Source organism: Lithobates pipiens, unplaced genomic scaffold, assembly GCF_037356315.1.
Source record: "Lithobates pipiens isolate NorthernLeopardFrog02 unplaced genomic scaffold, aLitPip1_a1.2 Scaffold_13, whole genome shotgun sequence".
NCBI lineage: Eukaryota > Metazoa > Chordata > Amphibia > Anura > Ranidae > Lithobates > Lithobates pipiens.
The window spans coordinates 327,434,009-327,457,081 of NW_027507718.1; positions in this window are offsets into that span (position 1 = coordinate 327,434,009).

A 23,073-nucleotide genomic window follows, 5' to 3' on the forward strand; every position below is an offset into this window, starting at 1 on the left:
AGTGGCCAGCCTGGCTCTCACGGCCTGGTTTCTGAAAGGCAGCTCCTTAGGAGCAAGGGGTTTTCCAACCGTTTGATCTTGACCCTTTTAGCAAGTAGGAAAAGGGTTACGAGGGCCATTTATTCTAAGGTCTGGAAGCGTTATGAAACTTGGTGTTTGTCAGCCGCCCAGGTGACAGGGAGCCTTGTCTCCATCTTGGAGTTTTTACAAGATGGTGCAGACAAGGGACTGGCAGTTAGTACCCTGAAGGTGCAAGTAGCAGCCCTGACGGTGTTCTTAGAAAAATCTGTGGCCTCAGATCCGCTGGTGATCAGGTTCTTTAGAGCTCTTAAAAGATCTAGGCCAGCTCCTGTTAAGGTTTTTCCTAGATGGGATTTGTCGGTAGTCCTACAGTCTCTAACAAAAGGGCCTTTTGAGCCTCTTGTGGAGGCTTCCCTTAGGTTTCTCACATTAAAAACCGTGTTTCTGATTGCCATTGTCTCTGCACGCAGGATCAGTGAGCTAAATGCTCTGTCAATTAAAGAACCATATCTTTCCATTTTTCCTGACAGAGTTATTCTTAGAACAGATGCAAAATTCTTACCGAAGGTAGCTTCAGTTCAGAACCGTATACAGGACATAGTACTGCCAACGTTTTGTGTTAACCCCAAAGGAAATAAGGAGACTTCTTTCCATACTTTGGACGTCAGAAGGACTCTGCTGAGTTATTTAAAAAGGACGGAGTCCTTCAGGCGTTCAGATTCACTGTTTGTACTTTTCTCAGGAAGAAAAAAGGGTTTTCAGGCTTCTAAAGTTACTTTAGCTAGATGGCTGAAATTAGCTATCTCAGAGGCATATTCCCAGGCAGGGTTATCTCCTCCAGCAGGAATTTGTGCACACTCAACCAGAGCTCTGGCGTCTACGTGGGCAGAGAGAGCTGGTGCCACCCCTGAGCAGATCTGCAAGGCGGCGACGTGGTCGAGTTTTCACACATTTGTGAAACATTATAGACTGGATCTCACTTCTGCCAGCGATCAGGCGTTTGGCAGAAAGGTCCTGCAAGCTGTTGTCCCGCCCTAAGGGGTAAGTCTCTGTTATCCTCTCAGGTGCTGTCCTGAAAGACGCCTTGGGAAAGACCAAGTTAGACTTACCGGTAACTTGTTTTCCAGAAGTCTTTCAGGACAGCAAGCATCCCGCCCTATGGTATTATATTATGCTACGCTGTGACTAACGTATGTGTTTATGTGTTCCAGCCGGGGCCGGAGGTTCTCTTCTACAACTGATGTGTGGTAGGGAGGCGCCTCCCTTTAAAGTCTGGAGGAAGAAGGTGTTTCCTAACGAGGAGGGTGGAGTCGCTATCTCTCAGGTGCTGTCCTGAAAGACTTCTGGAAAACAAGTTACCGGTAAGTCTAACTTGGTCTTTTTTTTTTATAACAAAAGTGGAGTTAACCCTTAAAAATAGGAAAAACAGTGAAGGCAGCACTACAATAACAAATTAATAATTATGCTCATTGGAAATATACTTTTATCTACAATAACAATTTACAGTCGATATTCAAAAAGGTAATGAAAGATTAAATTTTCAGTGTTTTAAATGTTTACCTGTTTATTTATGGCAAATATGGATGAGCCAAATACTTGCCGGTTCGGTTCGCAGCAGAACATGCGAACAGGCAAAACATTTGTTCGAACGTACAAACACCATTAAAATTTATGGGACACGAATGTGAAATGTCAAAAGTGCTAATTTTAAAGGCTTATTTGCAAGTTATTGCCATAAAAAATATTTGAGGTCCCGCCTCCTGCCCCATGGGATATATATCAATGCAAAAAAAGTTTAAAAAAACGATGTTTTTTCAGGAGCAGTGATCTTAATAATGCTTAAAGTGAAACAATAAAACAATAATGTAATTTAAAACTGCTTGTGGCTGTAATCTATTGTTGGATCCCAGCAATATAGATAAAAATACCAAAAATACCGAAAAAATAAATGGCATAGATGGCACCCAATTTTTTTTTTAAATGGCGTGGGGGTCCCCCTGGCCCCCAGGCACTATATATGCTGGACAACAGTATATATATATATATATATATATATATATATATATATATATATATATATATATATATATATATACACACACACTATATGGCCTGCCCTATATACTCTGCATAAAATTGGGCCTTAGGTGTTGGTATTACCAGAACACTGTAAGCCCTCACAGTTACTCTTGTTGGGAGCAGGAACGGGCCCTGCTGTGAAATATTATTTCAATAATTGCAATTACATGCCCCTGTTAAACAGGGGCAGGAAAATTGTGCCTTGGGCGGTGGTGGTGGTGCCACAACACTGTAAGCCCTCACAGTTACTCCTGTTGGGCACAGGAACAGGCCCTGTGTTGAAATATTATATCAAAAATTGTAATTACATGCCCCTGTTAAACAGAGGCAGAAAAATTGGGCCTTGGGTGGTGGTTGTGGTGGTGCCCTAAACCAAAAATATTGTTGGAAGTTAGCATCATCAAGATTGAGGAGGAATAGGATAGTCAGCATAGGTCGTCTTCAAGAGATCCCACTTCCATAGCAAATTAAATCAGTTACATCAGCATCAGGTGCTTGATAGCTGCTGATCCAAGACTGATTCATTTTTTTGAATGCGAGCCTATCAGCCGAGTCTGTGGACAGGTGCACTCTTTGATTCATTACAAACCCTCCAGCTGCACTGAATGTGCATTCAAAAAGCACGCTGGGTGCAGGACAGGCCAGTAGCTCAATTGCATATTAAGCAAGTTCTGCCCAGTGGTCCATCCTCAAGACTCAGTAAGCCAGTGGATGCTCTGTTGGAAAGGTCTCCAAGTCTGCTCTTGCCCCTAGATATTCCTGCACCATGTGATGCAGACACTGGTGATGGTTGCTTGAACCAATCTGACCTTGGCGATGAGGACTGAAAAATTGTTTAAAGGCATCGGTCAGCTGGCCTCCTCCCCCCCCCCCCCCCCACACTCTTCCTCTTACTGAAAAAAGCCTCAGCAACACGTTGTCCAGCACCAGGAAATTGTAACCTCTCAGGGTCTGGAAATGTGTTACACAAACCTTTCTTCAAGGCCTCCTGAAGATGTGTCATCCTCTGCTCCCTCTGCGAAGGCAGGATGAGTTCTGCAACCTTACCCTTGTAATGTGGATCAAGAAGGGTTACCAGGCAGTAATGATCCCTCTTCTTGATATCACGAATCCTAGGGTCCTTTCAAAAGCTTTGCAGAATCAGGGAGGCCATGCGGCGTAAGTTTTCAAAGGCATTTGATTCTGAGTCCTCTGGGTCACTAAGGATTACATGATCTGTAACTACCTCTTGCCAGCCACGTACAACTCCTTGGGTTTCTGGGGACTGAAAATCATCTCTTAAGACTGCTGCTGAGTGTTATCCTCTACATCCATGCTGAAACAATCCTCCTCCTCCTCCTCCTCTTCTTCCTGCATGTTTGGCGGGCCCGCAGGAATGCTATCTGGATAAAGGGGGCCTTGAGAGGTAAGGAAGTCCTCCTCTTCTCTCCGCTATTCTGCCTCAAGTGACCTGTCCATAATTCCACAAAGCATGTGCTCCGACAGGAAGAGTAGAGGGACAGTGTCACTGATGCATGCATTATCGTTGCTCACCATCCTTATGGCCTCCTCAAATGGCAACAGGACAGTGCATGCATCCTTGATCAGTAGCCACTGACGTGGCAAAAAGAAACCAAGCTCCCCTGATCATGTCCTGGTGCCATACATGCACAGGTACTCATTGATGGCCCTTTTCTGGGTGTACAGCTGCTGCAGGGTTGCCAATGTTGAGTGCCACCTGGTGGGCATGTCACAAATTAGGTGGTTGGTGGGCAGGTTGCATTCCCTTTGAATGTCAGCCAGCCGAGTACTGGCATTGCATGATCGGCGATATGACTTTTCTGGCCTGCCTCAGGAGATCCTGTAAGCCTGGCTACCTGCTCAAGAACCGCTGCAACACCAAATTCAGGACGTGTGCCAAACATGGAACATGGGTCAAGTGTCCCTGTCAGAGGGCGGAGAGAAGGTTGATCCTACATACAACCATTCCTGGCTGAAGCTGGCATGGCGTCAACCACCTGTGAACCTGCCCCACTTGACAGAATCTCTGCCCCAGTGTGGCTCCTGTCCCCTAGGCAGACAAACTCAAGCACCGCATAGCATCTTTTAGCCTGACTGCTTGTGTAGCCCCTTGAACGCTTACGGAGCACTACTGGTCCAAAGGACAAATCTGCAGAAGAGACCATAGAGGAAGAAGGAGAGGAAGGGGTGGAGGAGAGAGCTGTGGCAGAATCACCACTAGCATTTTGGAGGTGTGGTGGTGGAACAAACTCCAAAAACACTGAACCCTGTCTTGCATCCTTCCCAGCTCCCAGAAGAGTTACCCAGTGCGCAGTGAAAGTAAGGTAATGTCCCTGCCTATGCCATGAGTCAGCGGTAATATGAATCTTACTGCTGACTGCCCTGTCCAATGAGGCCAAAACATTGCATGGAGGTAGAGAGCCGGAATGGCCTTCTGTGAAAAGAAATGGCGTTTTAGAACCTGCCACTGAGGTACAGCACATTCCTCAAATTCATGAAAGGGGGCAGAGTCTACCAGCTGAAAAGTCAGCAGTTGCAGTGCTAGCAATTTGGCCAAGTTAGCATGTAGACGCTGAGCATATGGATGGCTGGGACTGGATTTCTTTTTACGGTTCAGCAACTGGGGTAGGAAAATGTGCCTGCTAAAATCAGATGGTGGTGTACTGCTAGCAGATTGGCTGTAAGTACCTGGGACACCTATTGCTATACCTTCATTCCTCTCAGTGCATCTTTTTGAGAGGACTGGAGTTATAGTAGGGTTAGAGATCCCAGATGAGGAGCAAGGAGAAGTCCGCCTTTTTTCTTTAAAGGGGGTCTTTCAAGTGCTGTAGTCATATGTCTGGTCAAGCATGTGGTGCCCAAGCAGCTGATGTTCTGGCCATGCTTGATCCGCTTCAGACATAGGTTGCAAATAGCAATGGTGTGATGTCCTGCAAACGTGTCGAAAAAGCCCCACACAAGGAAGTATTAAAAGTCAGCGGGGAGACAGCTGCGCAATGCAACTGCGGAGCTCTGCAGTATGCAATAGGGTGACTGCCCTTAAGTTGCCCCCTAGAGGACATCCTGCCTTGTTGGAGTTGTGCCTCCTCCTCCTCTCTTCTCTCAGGCACCCAAGTACAGTCAGTAACCTCATCATCCCCTCCCTCCTCGTCACTGGAGCAATATGCTGCAGCTGGGGGAACATGGCTGCCAGATTCTTGTCCTTCTTGGGCATCCCCTCTCTAGGCTCACGTTACTCCCTTTCTCAAGCTGGGAACCAACATCAGAGCCTTCAAATTGGTGTGTATCCTCCAGCTGTATGTACCCGACACTGTGGAAGAATAACTCTAGGGACTCCTCTGTGCATGATGGTGGGCCTACCGAAGGAGTGACTATGGACAAGGAGCCTGTGGAATAGGCCGCTTTGGCAGCTGCGTTGGAAGGCAAACTACTCTGAGCCTGGGTGACAGAGGATGAGTAGGATGAGGACAGCTTTGTTATTCACTCCATCAACTCTTCTGCATGTTCTGGCTCAAAAACACGGCCAGCAGCAGAAGAAAAGGACAAGCATGCCCCATGGCCACCTGTAAAGGATGCACCATGTCCACGACCACCACTGTTGACTGTAGACACAGAGCCTGCTTGCCCTGTTTTAGTGGCCTGTGAGCGTCTGCCTCTCTTTGGTGGCCTTAATGACATGATGTAGTTTTTGGTTTTTCAACACCACGCTACACTGTATTTGATACCGTGTACACCATCTCAAGTGTATTAGAAACTGTACACACTGTATTAGATACTTTGTACACTGCCTGCACTGTATTAGCAACTGTACAACGGCTGCACTGTATTTTATACTGTGTACACCACCAGAAGTGTAGTAGAAACTGTACACACCATATTAGATACTGTGTACACCGCCTGTACTGTATTAGAAACTGTACTATGGCTCCTTTCAGAGAAGAACTTTTTCCACCCATGCTCGCCATTCTATTGCACAGTGGATTAGCGCTCTGGTGCATGCACATGCGTGGACCTATGGTGCAGCACGCACGTGTGCGCAATGGCATACGTGTGCGCGCAGTGGCTCGCGAGTGTGTGGGGTAGCACACGGATGTGAGTATTGGTGCACGGATGTGTGCAATGGCGCACAGGTGTGCGCTGTGGGGCACAAGCTATGGCGTGGCTATTTCAGATGGCTCTGGCATCCAAATGGGTTGCTGGTTTGCTGTCAGCTTTCCATTTGTGCCTGTTTCCTGCTATTATACCTGATTGCCTGTTTTGACATGGACCGTCCCTGACTATGTTGTTCTTCTCCTTGATTCGACCCTTGGCTTGTTTAAACAGACCTCTCCTGATCTGCCTTTATGGATTTGACCCTTGGCCTGCCTTACGGACTCTCTTGCCTGATTACACGGATTTGACCTCTGGCCTGCTTAACGGACTTGCTACCCATCTTATGCCTTATCTCTTGCTACTTTCCCTGGATTGTTTACTTCTTTGCCTCAGCTAGTTCCTAAACTTCAGTAACCCTCTGCTCAGGTCCTCAACCTTCTTCAGGAACTTACACCTGCTGGTGGCCAGTGCTTCTGTGTGTCACCCACTCCCTGTACCACCTCCGGGGGATGGGGTGCACGTAGTTGCAAGGGTTAACCGCTCTCGGCATCTCGGCCTCGGTAAGTCCTTCTTGTGACAGCCACACTGACTGTTTTGTATGCTGTGTGCACCACCAGAAGTGTAGTAGAAGCTGTACACACTGTATTAGATACTGTGTACACCACCTGCACTGTATTAGAAATTGTACTATGGCTGCACTGTATTGTGTACTGTGTACACCACCAGAAGTGTAGTAGAAACTGTACACACTGTAGTAGATACTGTGTACACCACCAGAAAAGTAGTAGGAACTGTACATACTGTATTAGATACTGTGTACAATGCCTGCACTGTATTAGAGACTGTACAACGGCTGTGCTGTATTTTATACTGTGTACACCACCAGAAGTGTAGTAGAAACTGTACACACTGTATTAGATACTGTGTGCACCGCCTGAAGTGTATTACAAACAGTACACCACCGAATGGCGTGTAGATATACGCTACACTGGATGCAAATTACACATTATATATATATATATATATATATATATATATATATATATATATATAAATTATAATCTGCATCCAGTGTAGCGTATATCTACACGGCATTCGGTGTTGTACTGTTTGTAATACACTTCAGGCGGTGCACACAGTATCTAATACAGTGTGTACAGTTTCTATATTTTTAATATAGTTTATATATATATATATATATTTTAATATAATTTATATTAATACACTGCTTGCACTGACTGAATATTGAGTAAACACTCAATATATAGTCTATGCTAAATGCAGAGTATATTTAAAATACACTGCCACTAACTGAATAACCTGCCTGCTTAATCTAAATTAAGCTAGCTCTCTGTCCACGTCAACAACACTACACACGGCCGCTATGTGAGCAGCCTTATATAGTGTGGGGCATGGACATAGTCTCCCTGAGCCATGCATGACTGCAAAGCATGCAGGTCAGGTGCATGCTTTGGCCAATGATCATACAGCAATGCACTGCAATCTTGCAGTTCATTATTGGGCGTTCTACGCACTTCCCATAATATTCAAGAAAAATGTATAATGTTCAAGAAAAATGTTCCTCTTCCGCATACCTCCCAACTTTTTGACATGAGAATGAGGGACACATATCAGCAAAAGTATGCAGGCATAGGACACACCCCTTGCCATCCCCCCTTAAAGGAGAATTGTACAACAAAACAAGATTAGTTAAACCCACAAGTGTTTATTTACAACCACTATTCCTTTATATCGGCTTTTGGAATTTTCAAATGTAGCTATTTAGAAATCAGATGAAAGGTTTAGCGCTGGAAAACACTTTTTGATAGCTACAAAGGGAATTGTATATACATCTATATAGATCAGACCAAAATGAGAGATAAATGAGGAGGAATGAGGGACTGAGGGACATTGCTCCAAATTAGGGGCAGTCCCTCTAAATTAGGGACATTTGGAAGCTATGTCTTCCAGTTCAAGCTGGACAGCATGGAACTGACTACTTCCTGGATTTCCTGAATGTACAGCTATTCAGCACAACATCACACCAGAACCTTTCCCCATCTACCCGGATCGTGCCAGGACTATATACTTATGACGAGCATGACTCCACTTATAACTTATGCCGAGACCATCACTTCATACCTTAAAGGCCTGGGCTGGATGTTAAACCAAAAGTGTGTGTGATCTCCCGTAATAGGAGATTAACAGGAGTCGGTAAGCGGCAGTGTTGTGTAGAGGTGGAGGTACATCTTTTCTCGTCACAATTCCTCTGTATATTGTCTGCCAATCTCACACTGAAGATCTATCATCAATTGAATGGTCCATTTGTAGTGTACTAGTTGATTAATTTTATTTTGTGATATTCACTTTATAAAGCTTAGCACCATCAATATATATTGCACAGATTCACTTTATATGGAAATTATAGCGCAACTTAAAGTGGGGTACCTCCTAAAAAAATAAAAATTAAAAGTCAGCAGCTACAAATACTGCAGCTGCTGGCTTTTAATAATCGGACAGTTACCTGTCCCAGGGTCCAGCGATGCGGGGGAACGAAGCCCCCCCCTCGCTCCCCGCTCCGCTCGCGGTGCTGTCATGCATACTGTGGGCACCCGGCTGTGGCTTCACAGCCGGGCACCCACTGCGCATGCACGTGACAGGTCCCAGGTGAATGTGCGGCGCGAGGGGAAGTGATGTCACCAGCCCGGGCAATGAAGAAGGCAGATTACGAGGGACTCCCTAGCAACCGGTATTTAGAGGTGAGTAAAAAAATTTTTTTTGCCAATTATTTTTTATTTTTATTTTTTTACGAATTTTAAGCAGCTTTTAATTTTTTGGTGGCAACACCACTTTAATATTGAAAGCCCCATAATGTTTGGCGAACGGGTGAACACCAATGTTCGAGTCAAACTTATGTTCAACACGAACATTAAGCTCATCCCTAATGGCAAATGTGTATTGCATATTTGGGGATTTTTAAGTACAGTACATGGTATGTATGATCACACTAATAACAACAGAAATCTGAATAAAGTTTAAAAGAGTATCAGTTAAGGAGAAACATTATGGATGATTGTTCATGTCAAGTGATAATGTTAAGTTAAACCTGGCACTATATCCACAGTTTATGTATTGTAGGATACAAATAATTCCATGCAGGTCCTCTGTCATATAACAGACAGTTTGAAAGTACGAGGTAGTAGTTTGCCACTATTTATGCTGATTGATATAATTCTGATACTTTAGGGGCAATGTATATGGGGACCTTTTAATAAATTAAACTCTACTGTATTTAGACATTTGTCATAGATACTGACTGAAACAACCATGCATCATTTTCATATTCTCAGTGGCTTCACACAATCAGCTATCTTTTACAATGACAAATGATCTTTTTAAAATGCTGAAAATTATTCTAGACATAAGTTTGGAATGTTCCACTGCCTCACTGTATTTGCAAAATTAGTGGTGCTCAAATCTCCAAAACTCACAGCGTATGTTTCCCTCACTATCATGTAATGTCATAGATAAATTAGTCTATAATCGCATTTCTGTGATTATTATGCATTGTGGTTGCAGTACAATGCATTTCTGGATGCATTCTACATGAGCTGTCCTGAGCACTCCACTAGGACTTTAGAACTCTGCTCACTCCATAATTTAGTGATTTATAACATGATAAAGGAAAATAATTTGATATCACGAAGGTGACTTTTCCAAATGCTCCTATAAAAAATGTATGGTGCACAAAGGGACTGGTAAGGTAAAGAAAAGTAGATGTAAATACTAATTGGGTGGTATTAAAGTGATTGTGATTGCAATGAGATTTTGCACAGAGCAGCTGTGATCCTTCTTTTCTTGTGTCCCCTGCCAGTGCTCTGGGCCCCTTCCCCTTCCCAAGTGCCCCGATAGCGAGCTACTTGCTGTGGGGGCACTTGTACGGGTTTGCTCCCAAATCGGCTCTCTGCGTCCATAAGACACAGAGATCATGGCTCAGCCCCGCCCTTTGCTCCTGCCTCATTGGCTGTGATTGACAGCAGCGGGTGCCAATGGCTCCTGCTGCTGCATCTTAGCCAATCAGGAGGGAGAGACCTGGGAGAGCCTCAGGTCTCATGCACATGGCTGGATCGAGATCTGGCTTAGGTAAGTATTGGGAGGGCTAAGGGGGGGAGGGGGTGCACACTAAAGGTAAAACACATTCAGCCTTTACAACCACTTTAAGTTGCTAAATCTTGGATTATGTTAAAGTGCACTGTGGGGGTTATTTACTAAAACTGGAGAGTGTAAAATCTGGTGCATATCTGCATAGAATCAGCTTTCAGAATTTTTTTGCCAAAGTTTAAATGAGCAAGCTAAAGTTAGAAGCTGTTTAGCTACCAGGCACATCTATACCAGATTCTGAGTGCACCAGTTTTAGTAAATCTCCCCTGTATGTCAACCTTAAAGCGGAGTTCCACCCAAAAATGGATCTTCTGCTTTAAGTGAAGGTGACCCCTGACATGTCACATTTGGCGTGTCATTTTTTTTTTTTTGGGGGGGGGGGAGCAGAAACCCTCTTTTTAGAGGCCGGTCAGTCACAGTGTGCAGCGTGGCTCATGCATGCTTCACAGCTGGGCACCCACAGTGAAAATGCCAGAGCTGCAGAGAGGAGGGGGAGATGATTGTAGCTTTGTTCCCCCGCATCACTGGACCCTGGACAGGTGAGTGCCCAATTATTAAAAGTGAGCAGCTGCAGTATTTGTAGCTTTTAATATTTTATTTTTTCAGCGGAACTCCGCTTTAATTTGATTTTACTTGCTCCTCAAAGCTCATTGCAATCTCTGTATAGTTTAAGAGATGTTTAAAATTCATTAAATACCTGGTGAACAAGCGGTTGTCAAGCAAAAGGCACATGAAGCTGGGCATTGCCATGGAGCAGGGCCATCTTTAGCGCAGGGCAAATGGGGCACCTGCCCTGGGCCCAATCTTTGTAGGGGGACCCGCGCTACCCATAAATTGGGGCCCGATGATGGCTTTGCAGAGTGAACAGAGGACATGGGAGGCTGTATTCCCGATCTAGCCAGCAGTGAGGGGGTGGGGCCAGTAGCTCCACTGACATGCTGACCCCACCCCATGTGGCCTGTATGCTCGGAACAGAGCAGCTGTAGTGCAGAGCAGTGATCGGAGTGGGCATGTCAGTGAAGCTCCCGGCCCCATCCACTCTATACTGGATGGAGAATACAGAGGTCCGGGGGTGGGGCCAGAAGCTCCACTGACACGCCCACTCCGATCACTGCTCTAACTACAGCTGATCTATTCCGAGTGGAGCTCCCGCCCCCGCGCCCTCTCTGCTGGCTAACGTGTGAATACAGCCTCCTGTGTCCTCTGTGCAATCTGAAAAGCTGTCATTGGGGCCCCAATTCACGGGTAATCTCATGCAGTATGTCCGCAGTTTCTGGTCATCTCATGCTGTATGTCCGCAGTCTCTGGTAATCTAATGCAGTATGTCCACAGTCTCTGGTAATCTCATGCAGTATGCCCGCAGTCTCTGGTAATCTCGTGCAGTATGCCCACAGTCTCTGCTAATCTCGTGCTGTATGCCCGCAGTCTCTGGTAATAGCGTGCAGTATGCCCGCAGTCCCTAGTAAACTCGTGCAGTATGTCCCCAGTCTCTCATTCAGTATGTTCACAGTCTCTGGTAATCTTGTACATTGTGTCCGCAGTCTGGTAATCTCGTGCAGTATGTCCGCAGTCTGGTAATCTCGTGCAGTATGTCTGCAGTCTGATAATCTCGTGCAGTTTGTCTGCAGTCTCTTATAATTTTGTGCAGTATGTCCACAGTCTAGTAATCTAATGCAGTATGTCCGCAGCCTGGTAATCTTGTGCAGTATGTCCACAGTCTCTTATTTTTTGTTTAATAAATGTTTATTGAAGGAAAAAAACAGGGAATACAAACAACATAAAAGCATGAACCTAAACATGACCTGATAGTATATATTCTGTGGGTAGAGTCTAGGGCATTAAAGGCTGGAAGGAACACTCATAGACCCAAAAGTGCATTATAAAACCAGTTTCATACTCCTTACAACAAGGTGTTTGAATAAATTGCACTCAGCAATGCTTTTGAAAACCCTAATGAAAACCCTTATGTTTATGTTCAAGCTGGGGAAAGTGTGCTTGGTTCCCAGGAGAAATGTATAAAAGAAAGAGGGGAAAGAAGAAGAGATAGGGGGGTGGGGGAGGGAGTGGAGGCTGGCATGCATGGAGCACAGTTAAGAATATGTCACTGAACAACACATTCTCATGTGAGGTGAGCCAGATAGTAAGAGGAGCCAAATGGCAGCCTCAGGGGGTCAACTTTAGGATAATGATAGCAGATAAAAATAGCGTAATCAACAAATGTGCATTGAGTTGAGTCGAGTCTCAGTGGGGTTGTGCAATTATCTCCTTGTAAGTTGATGTGTGCTTGAATTCCGTCCACGAGGACCAGGTTAGAGTATGTCGTTGATAAGTGTCCTTAATGCGGTGAGTGATTTCTTCCATGAGATGGACCTCAGAAATTTTTTGAAACCACTTTTTCACGGTTGGAGTTTCTGGCTGACCCCAATGGGTTGGTATGAGTGCTTTGGCCGCGTTGAGCAGGTGAGGGACTATGGAACGTTTATACCTTCCAACTGGTTCCATGGTGGCATGGAAAAGAATGGTCCATGGGTCTAAAGGGAGAGAGACATTGGATATTTGATGTATAAGTCGGATAATGCTAGACCAGAAGGGGCGGATGTATGAACACGACCACCATATGTGCGCGTGTGTTGCTTTGCTCCCACAATTCCTCCAATTCCTCCAACACAACATCTGATGGAGTTTTGCAGGTGTATAGTGCCATCTGGTTAGCAATTTGTAATTGACCTCAGCCATCTTTGATGCAATTGAGGAGATATGAGTCAGCCGCAGGACCTTATCTTTTTGACCTTGTGGGAGGCAGGATTCCAGGTCTGACTCCCACCTGACGAGGAAGAGAGGGTGAGTGTCCCCTTGGAGTTTGATGAGTGTTTTATAGAACAACGAGACATTATGTTCTGACGGATCTGGTGGGTGTAGTATCTCCTCAATATTGTTTAGGTCCTGTACCCCCCGTAGCGGTTGAGACAGCGTTTGGAGAAAACCCTGCAGTTGAGTGTATCTCCATTGGTCTAGGAGCATAGGTGGCTTGGGGCTCAGAATATCTGTCAAAGACTTAGGAGCATTTGCTCGGAGAACATGATGCAGAAGCAGGGGTCTTCCTCGAGACCATGTCTTGAATCCGGGGTCTAACAGACCAGGTAGAAAGTAGTTGTGGTCAAGAAGTGGTAACAGAGGGGAAGCATAAGTCCATGAGAATTTCTTATGCAAAGCGTCCCATATGTCTAGTGTGGAGGCGGTCAATGAGGAGGTGGTTGGGGCGAGGCGCCTGTAAGAGCGCGGCAACCAAGGTTTAACTGCGAGATCTGTTTTACTAAGGGCGTGTTCAAGGCTCACCCAAAGTTTGGAGTTGGCCGCATATTTCCAGTCGGAGATTCTAGACAAAATGACAGCGTTGTAATAAGTCTTAAAATTTGGCAGGCCCAGTCCCCCAGAGAGCTTGGAGCGAAAGAGTACGTCTCTAGCTACTCTGGGATGGCTGTTCCGCCAAATGAAGCGAGAGACCATGGCCTGCAATAAAGAGAAAAACCCTATAGGCACACCCAATGGGATAATTTGAAAGAAAAAGAGCACTCTAGGGAGAATGTTCATTTTAACTATACTCACTTTACCCAACCAGGGGTGTGGCAGTGTGCTCCACCTTCGTAGGTCTGTGCGAATGTTATTCAATAATGGGATATAGTTATGTTTAAAGAAAGATTGAATGTTAGGCGTGAGATGTATTCCTAAGTACTTCATGTTGCAGTGGATCCATCTAAAGGGGAAGAGGGGTTTTAAACTGTCCACTTCTCTTGCGGGCAGATTGATATTCAGGATTTCAGATTTAGAGAGATTCATTTTAAAGTTGGACAGTGTCTGGAAAGTGGAGAACGCCGACATTAAGTTAGGGAGTGAGACATGGGGCTGTTGGATAAAGAATAAAATATTGTCTGCGTACGCCGCATATTTATGTGTTTTGTTACCTACTCGAATGCCATGTATGTTTATATTACATCTTATGGTTGCCAGGAAGGGTTCAAGGATGAGAGCGAACAACAGGGGGGAAAGAGGGCAACCCTGCCGGGTCCCATTAAACAGTTGGAATGAGTCACTCAGGGTACCGTTTATGCGAATTTGCGCCATCGGGGTGGAGTAAAGGGGGGTAATGCGAAAGTACATTTTGGGACCGAGTCCGAAATGGCGGAGGGTCAGTTTTAGGTATTCCCAGTCCACCCTGTCGAACGCTTTTTCAGCATCCGTGGAGACAAGTAGGGTGGACTGTGCAGACCTTTGTGCATATTGTATGAGAGATATCGCCCGGAGAGAGTTGTCCTTGGCTTCTCTGTGCGGCATAAAACCCGTCTGGTCTGTAGAGACCCAGCCGGGAATAAGGGGAAGCAGTCTGTTAGCCATTACCTTAGCGTATAGTTTAATGTCCACGTTTAAAAGGGAAATTGGTCTGTAGCTACCGCACTGAGTAGGGTCTTTGCCCGCTTTAGGGATTACTGAAATGTGGGCTGTAAGGGATTCTGGGCGCAGTCCTGAGGTCTGTGAAATTGAGTTGGCATAAGGTGGGGCAGAAGAACGTCACTAAATGTTTTGTAGTAGAGGATAGTGTAGCCGTCCAGTCCGGGTGCTTTGCCTGTCGGTGTATGCTTTAGAGCCGTCTGGAATTCCTCAACTGAGAGTTCAGATTCAAGCTCCTTAAGAGCGGAATCTGAAAGTTTGGGCAATTTAGCATCCTTTAGGTATGCAAGCATGAGGCTACGTCTCTCTTTTACAGTCAGAGACGGGGTGTCACATTGCACTTTATACAGGTTTGCATAATACTCTCTGAAGGCTTTAGCAATGTGGGGGGTTGCATGGACTGAATTGCCGTTGGATAGCTTTATGTTGGGAATAAACGATCTAGTCTGCTTTTCTTTAAGTGATCTTGCTAACTGTCTGCTAGGTTTGTTCCCCCATTCATAGAGTTTTTGGGAGTAGCGTTGAAATTTTCTGGTGGTGTTGATATTAAGAAGAGTTTTTATTTCTTCTCTTTTCAGCGTGAGTGCCTCTAGGTGGGAAGAGTGTAGGGTTAGTTTATGTTGTCTATCGAGATCCTCTATCTCGTGTAAGACCTACTCAAGTTGTTGACCATGCTCCTTTTTTTTCCTTGCCCCTAGCTCAATGATTCAACCTCTCATGGTAGCCTTGTGAGCTTCCCATACAATAGCTGGAGAAGTCTCAGAAGGTTTGTTATCTGTAAAATATTGCGAGATAAGGGAGGCTAGCAGAGCAACGTCTGCTTGGTGAGTTAGGAGAGAGTCGTTCAGTTTCCAATTGTTGGAGCGATGGGCTAAAGTGGGCATGGTCATACACATCGACACAGGGGCGTGATCCAACAGAGTCGCAGTACCTATATTTGCGGATTGTAATAAGGGGAGGTGGTGGTGGTCTAGGAATATATTGTCTATGCGGGAGTAGGACTGATGGGACTTTGAGTAGTAGAAGTATTTTTCTTTTGGGTGGAGGATACGCCAAACGTCTATCAACTGTCGCTCCATAAGTCTCTTTTTGACATAGGAAAGGCGTTTAAGGGAGATATTAGAGCAGCCGTGTGATGTATCCATGATGGGATCTAGAGGCATATTCATATCTCCTGCTCTTATAATCTTGTGCAGTAGGTCAGCAGTTTGTGCAGTATGTCAGCAGTTTGGTAATCTCATGCAGTATGTCTGTAGTCTCTTATAATCTTGTGCAGTATGTCCGCAGTCTGGTAATCTCGTGCAGTATGACCGCAGTCTCTGGTAATCTCCTGCAGTATGTCTGCACTCTCTGACCCTCTCCTGCAGTATGTGTATTAATGTGCCGCTTTACTTGCTCAATTATTTAGGATTGCTCCACTGCTCAGTGAGCGCTAGTAATGTGCAGTAACCTCTATCAACCAATCGGCAAGCAGAAATTATGTGTTGTAACCTCTAGCAACCAGCCAGTGAGCAGTAAGGATAGGCTGTAACCTCTGGCAAACAATTACAATCGCTACGTGATCTGCTGCAGTAAACTGATTTTGAGTCTATCTTCTATTTTTTTGTATGTCTCAGAAAGGAGGGGGGGGGGGGGGGGCAAGAAAATATTTGCCCATCAAAATTAAAGAAGGCCCTGCCATGGAGGGTTAAAAAAAACATCAGGTACAGACACAGGGCCTTTTCATGAGGTCTTGAAAATATTTAGAAAACATGCTTGGGACATGCCTTAAAAATGCACATGGTGTTATGAACCAGCGTGATTTTCACGGACAGCCTCTAAGACAGCAAATTCTGAGTGTATATTTCGCAATGGGATTCTAATAGAATCTACAATTAGCTTGGCTTACATGCATCAGTAATGCCCAAGCTGTTTTATTTAAACTTATAAAACCTTTTTTTCAGATTTTAGGAGTAACCCCTGCTTTTTTATTAAGCTGTAATAGATTCACTTTGACCGATAAAAATCAACCAATAGCCCACTAAGGATGTTTGGTGTGAAACTGTCCTGCCGCTGGTAAATTTCTGTTAAGCTCTCATTATGAATCAAGAGATCACAGATGATACAGCAGTCTAAAAGTGGCTTGGAGCATGTTTAATTGCCTGCTTCTTCTTCTTTTTCTGTAAAATCATTCATGTCCTCCTAAATGAGCCGGTCCAAAGATCCCTGCTGCAGGTTTCCTTCTCTTGGTAGGCTCTGTTGCCTTTCATGATCCTATGGAGCCATTCTTTCATGCCCAATACCAGGAGAGTGGCTATAAGCTAACTTTAAGGATGATGTCTGAGCTGACATGTACAGCCAGCCAGAGAGGACTGGAGGGGTCACGCATTTGTGGTGGTGCTGTTGTGGACTTTCAGTGTTGTGAGTGCATGAGGCCTGTGGATGTGGTGGAGAGCACGCTGGAGGCCAATGATTGTAAACTTTCAAAATTGTAAGTGTTTCATGTGATATGCTCAACTGACCATTAGAAATGCAACAATGAAAAAAATGTCTAAGCCCTTGTACACACGGTCGGACATTCCAACAACAAAATCCGTCTGATTTTGTCCGACGGATTTTGTCCGAAACTGGTGTTGCATATACACGGTCGGATTAGCCGACAATATGGTCCGATCGGACATTTTCTGTCGGAATGTCCGACCGTGTGTACAAGGGCTAAGAGTCTTTAGTACTACTTTTAGCCCAGGTTCACACAGAGCTGCGGGAATGAAGCCGTGCAAGTTCTGCTGAACTTGCACAATTTCACCCTTGCATGTCAGTCCCGATTTCAGCTGCGATTGCCCAGATGTCAATGGAAATCACAAGCTGAAATTGCAATAGTTTAGAAACTACTTTTTCAAATTGGTGCTGCACCGCAAATGATGCATCGCACAGGTTAGGGCGGTACCATTGCCGATAATTACCACTGACTGGACATGTGATTTGGCATGTCAAATCGCATGTAAAATCGCACCGGTGTGAACCAGAGCTAATACACAGTTGTAAGACACAGTGGGGTTGATTTACTAAAACTGGAGTGCAAAATCTGGTGCAGCTGGTTCAGCTGTGCATGGTAACAAATTAGCTACTAACCTCAGCTTGTTTAATTAGGCTCGGTTCACACAGGGGCAACATGACTTTCAACACGACTTTTGGAGGCAACTTGGACACGACTTGAACACGACTTGGGGCGACTTACAACACAACTTTAAGTCGCCCCAGGCCAGGCGACTTTTGCCGTGGCCAATCAGAGAATGAGCTCTCAAGGGGGAACTCCACACCAAATAAAAATAAAAAAAACGGCATGGGTTCCCCCTCCAAGAGGCCCTTAGGTCTGGTATGGATTTTAAGGGGAACCCCCTATGCCAAAAAAACGGCGTGGGGGTCCCCCCCAGATCCATACCAGACCCTTATCCGAGCACGCTACCCGGCCGGCCAGGAAAGGGGGTGGGGATGAGCGAGCGCCCCCCCCCCCCCTCCTGAGCCGTACCAGGGATGAAGGTTGTGGAGTGGTCATCATGGTCCTTATTTTTCCCTTTTTCTATATAAACCGGGTAGAAGACACCCAATTAGCCCCCATTTGGTCTGTCTTGACCGTTGGCTATTGTTCCCCTTCTACATCCACACATTACCATCTCTCACTGAGCCTTTTTTGATTTATGTAATTTTTTGGGGGATTACCCTGGGATGTCCTGGCTCCTCTCCATTGTATGCCTTGGTGTGGGTTTTCTGTTGCCCGGCTCGGGGGCTGCGTTATGCAACAGGGAGGTTTTCTTGACCTCCTGCTGTCCCGGCCTGCCCTCAGGGGTGGGCGCGGCCACCTGCATTTCGGCGCCATGTTCTCCACGCCCACACCGTGACGTCTGTTGACTTCGCAGTTGTGGGCTGTGTGGAATATCCTGGAGAGAGGATTGGTGTCCTGCCCTGTGCGTACACCTCTGGCTAGACGGCTGACGTCATTGACGACAGTCCGTCATTCTCCGTACATGACGCTGGGGGCAGGGCGTCTGGGGCCGCCGTGGGTATATTTGGCTGATCGGCTTGGCTTGGTTTGCATTAGAGGCTTGTCGGTCTGCATAGCGGTCACAGGTATGGGAAGCGTTTACTGTTGTCTGGGATGTTTAAACATATTAAGGTAATACTCTGACTTATTCATACTTATATTCACTGTGTGGTTGGTTGTATCCCGCCACCATACTATAATTGGCTTACTTTCATTTACTTACATATATATCTTCTATCTGTCTCCCCCTATAGCCTCCCAAATTTTACCACTCTGCTACTCTTATTGGACACGCATACCTTATACCGCTCAAATTAACTATTTATATACATATAGATAGTTGTGAAACATCATAGGGTCTTTTAATTTAATTAATTTATATACTAATATTTATTCTAGACATATTTTTATCTACATCTCAGATCCTTTTGACCGAACACCCTTTCCAGCCTGTACCGCTCATCCGGGTGTGCCCCCTTGTGGTATCCATTCGCCTGTGCTCCCTCAGCTCCCGAGCAGGACACTTATTGCCACCACCATAACAATGGTCAGTGACCCAGCCCAGTGGCTTGGTGAGTATGAGGTCTCTGATTTGTGGACCTCCCTTGCCAATTACTAGATTTTTTGTTTTCCCCTTTGCTCTCACCAACATATACCCACTCATTTCACTATATTTCACTTTTGTTCCAGAAAAGAGAAATATGCATCTGCCCCTGAAGAGCGAGCAAAAGACTCGCGAAACACGTAGGGTAACACCGATGCTCTTGATACATTCACACTGCTGGGTATTTCCCGTCTGGACATCATTAATGCTTTCCTGTGTTTATTTTGTTGGGTATTTATGTTATGTGCATTGTGGCTCATATACTGTTCCAGATGTGTATGTATAACCTTCTACCTCATATTATGTGTACATATATCAATTGATCTATTTATTTACGATTAATTTTATTATCTCATGGATGTATTTGGAATGTAGTGAATTGATATTTGTTTTTACCACTGCTGTTAACTTGGCCACTATGCCAGGTAACGCACATTTATTGTTGTTCCCAATTGGTTACACAGCATTATGTAATTAATAAATTAAAGTTTTTTTACATTTCCATGTGAACATTGCCTACTCTCTCTCACCTCATTGTAAAGTCCCAGGGCGATTTATCCTTTCCTCCTGAGCCATACCAGGCCGCGTGCCCTCAACATGGGGGGTGCCTTGGGGAAGGGGGGGGCCGCGCGCCCCCCACCCCAAAGCACCTTGTCCCCATGTTGATGAGGACAAGGGCCTCTTCCCGACAACCCTGGCCGTTGGTTGTCGGGGTCTGCGGGCGGGGGGCTTATCGGAATCCGGGAACCCCCTTTAATAAGGGGGCCCCCGGATCCTGGCCCCCCACCCTATGTGAATGAGTATGGGGTACAATGTACCCCTACCCATTCACCTGTGAAAAAAATGTAAAAAAAAACACAACACACAAGGGTTAAAATTGTTTATTGCACAGCTCCGGGGGTCTTCTTCCATCTTCGGGGGTCTTCTCGCCGGACTCCTCCGCTATCTTCTGCTCTTTTGCTAGCTCTTTCACTAGCGGAGGAGCCCAGCTTTCTTCTTCGCCGCCGCCCTCTTCTTCCGACTTCGGGGGTCTTGTCCCCTCTTCGGTTCTTCTTGCCGGGCCACCGCGCCTTCTTCTAGCTCTTTTGCAAGCAGTGGCCCGGTCTTCTGTCGTCGCTGCCGCTGTTGCCGTCTTCTGTTCTTCTCTTCTGAAGATGTTGCCTCGTCGCTGTCTCCGGTCACTATGACAGGACACGCGGCGTGCAGCGACTTATATAGGGACATCACCGGATGATGTCCCCGCCCATTATGATGTCACAGTCCCAGAGGATGCAGCTCTTCATAAATCCAACACTATCCGATTCCATGGCTTTGGTAAATGCTTCCCTGACCTGTTATAAGCTAATTTTTGAAAATAACAAGTATCCTATTAAATTTGAAAAAAAGTATAGTTTATGATGAATTCTTCCCTAATTAATAATGCAATAATTGATGCTCTTTCCAAATAATTCCTGATAGCTTTTTGTCTGAGATAAAATTAGAGGTCACGTTAGAACTGTTTATAAGACTACAGTCATTTAAAAATTCAAAAAACATTTTTTCCTAGTGTACAACACTAATGTGCATACATACCCATTAACATTTTCCACATTTTGTCGTGTTACAACCAAAAACGTAAATGTATTTTATTAGGATTTTATGTGATAGACCAACACAAAGTGGCACATAATTGTCAAGTGGAAGGAAAATGATAAACGGTTTTCAATTTTTTTTACAAATAAATATCTGAAAAGTGTGGCGTGCATTTGTATTCAGACCCCTTTACTCTGATACCCCTAACTAAAACTAGTGGAACCAATTACCTTCAGAAGTCACCTAATTAGTAAGTAGAGTCCACCTGTGTAATTAAATCTCAATTTAAATATGGCTGTTCTGTGAAGCCCTCAGAGGTTTTTTAGAGAACCTTATTGAACAAACAGCATCATGAAGGTCAAGGAACACAGCAGACAGGTCAGGGATAAGGTTGTGGAGAAATTTAAAGCAGGGTTAAGTCATAAAGAAAAAATATCCCAAGCTTTGAACATCTCGCAAAGCTCTGTTCAATCCATAATCTGAAAATTAAAAGAGTATGGCACAACTGCAAACCTACCAAGACATGGCTGTCCACCTAAACTGACAGGCCAGGCAAGGAGAGCATTAATCAGAGAAGCAGCCAAGAGGCCTATGGTAACTCTGAACGGGCTGCAGAGATCTACAGCTCAGGTGGGAGAATCTGTCCACAGGACAACTTTGAGTCATGCACTCCACAAATCTGGCCTTTAAGGAAGAGTGTCAAGAAGAAAGTCATTGTTGATAGAAAGCCATAAGAAGTCCTGTATACAGTTTGCGAGAAGCCATGTGGGGGACACAGCAAACATGTGGAAGAAAGTGCTCTGGTCAGATGAGACCAAAATGTAACTGTGTTGCCTAACAGCAACACTCTATGCCCTTGTACACACGGTCGGAGATTCCGTCAGAATGTTTCCTATCGGACCCTTTTGTCGGATATTCCAACTGTGTGTGGTCTGCATCGGACTGTTTCCGTCTGAATATCCGACGGACCAAGTTTTCCAACTTGCTGGTAAAATTTTCAGACAAAATGCTCCTATCGGACATACTCCGATCAGGTGTAGCCTACTCCGACGGACAAGGTGCCACGCATGCTCAGATCAAATTCCTAGACCAAAGCTATTGGCTACTAGCCTGAACGTAGTCCCGTCGTAACGAAATAACACCATCAGGTTATGTACAATCGGATTTTCCGACAATTTAGTCCGACCGTGTGTATGCAACATCACTTCCAGACCTCTTCCGGAATTAATCCGTCAGAATTACTGCGACGGATTTGGTTGTCGGAATCTCCGACCGTGTGTACAAGGGCTTAGTGTGGTGGAATACAAACACTGCACATCACCCTGATCACACCAACATGGTAGGAGCAGCATCATGTTGTGGGGATGATTTTCTGCAGCAGAGACAGGGAAGCAGGTCCAAGTTGATGAGAAGATGGATGGAGCCAAATACAGGGTAAACTTAGAAGAAAAACAGTTAGAGTCTGCAAAAGAATTGGGCGGAGGTTAACTTTCCAGCAGGACAATCACCCTGAACATACAGCCAGAGCTACAATGGAATGTTTTAGATCAAAATATATTCATGTGTTAGAATGGCCCAGTCAAAGTCCAGACCTAAATCCAATTGAGAATCTGTGGCAAGACTTGAAAATCGCTGTTCACAGATGATCTCCATCCAATCTAACAGAGCTTGAGCTATTTTGCAAAGAAGAATGGGCAAAAATGTCACTGTAGATGTGCAAAGCAGGTAGAGACATCCCCAAAAAGACTTGCAGCTGTAATTGCAGCGAAAGATTGTGCTACAAGTTTTGACTCGGGGGGGGGGGGGGGGGGTGGGGGGGGGGCCGAATACAAATGCATGCCACACTTTTCACATATTTATTTGTAAAACATTTTTAAAACCATTTATCATTTTTCTTCCACTTCACAATTATGTACCACTTTGTGTTGGTCTATTACATAAAATCCCAATAAAATACATTTACATTTTAGGTTGTAACATGACAAAATGCGGAAAATTTCAAGGGTTATTAATACTTTTTCAAGGAACTGTATGCTTGATCTTAGTTTTATTTAGATACATATGCAAGAGAACAACA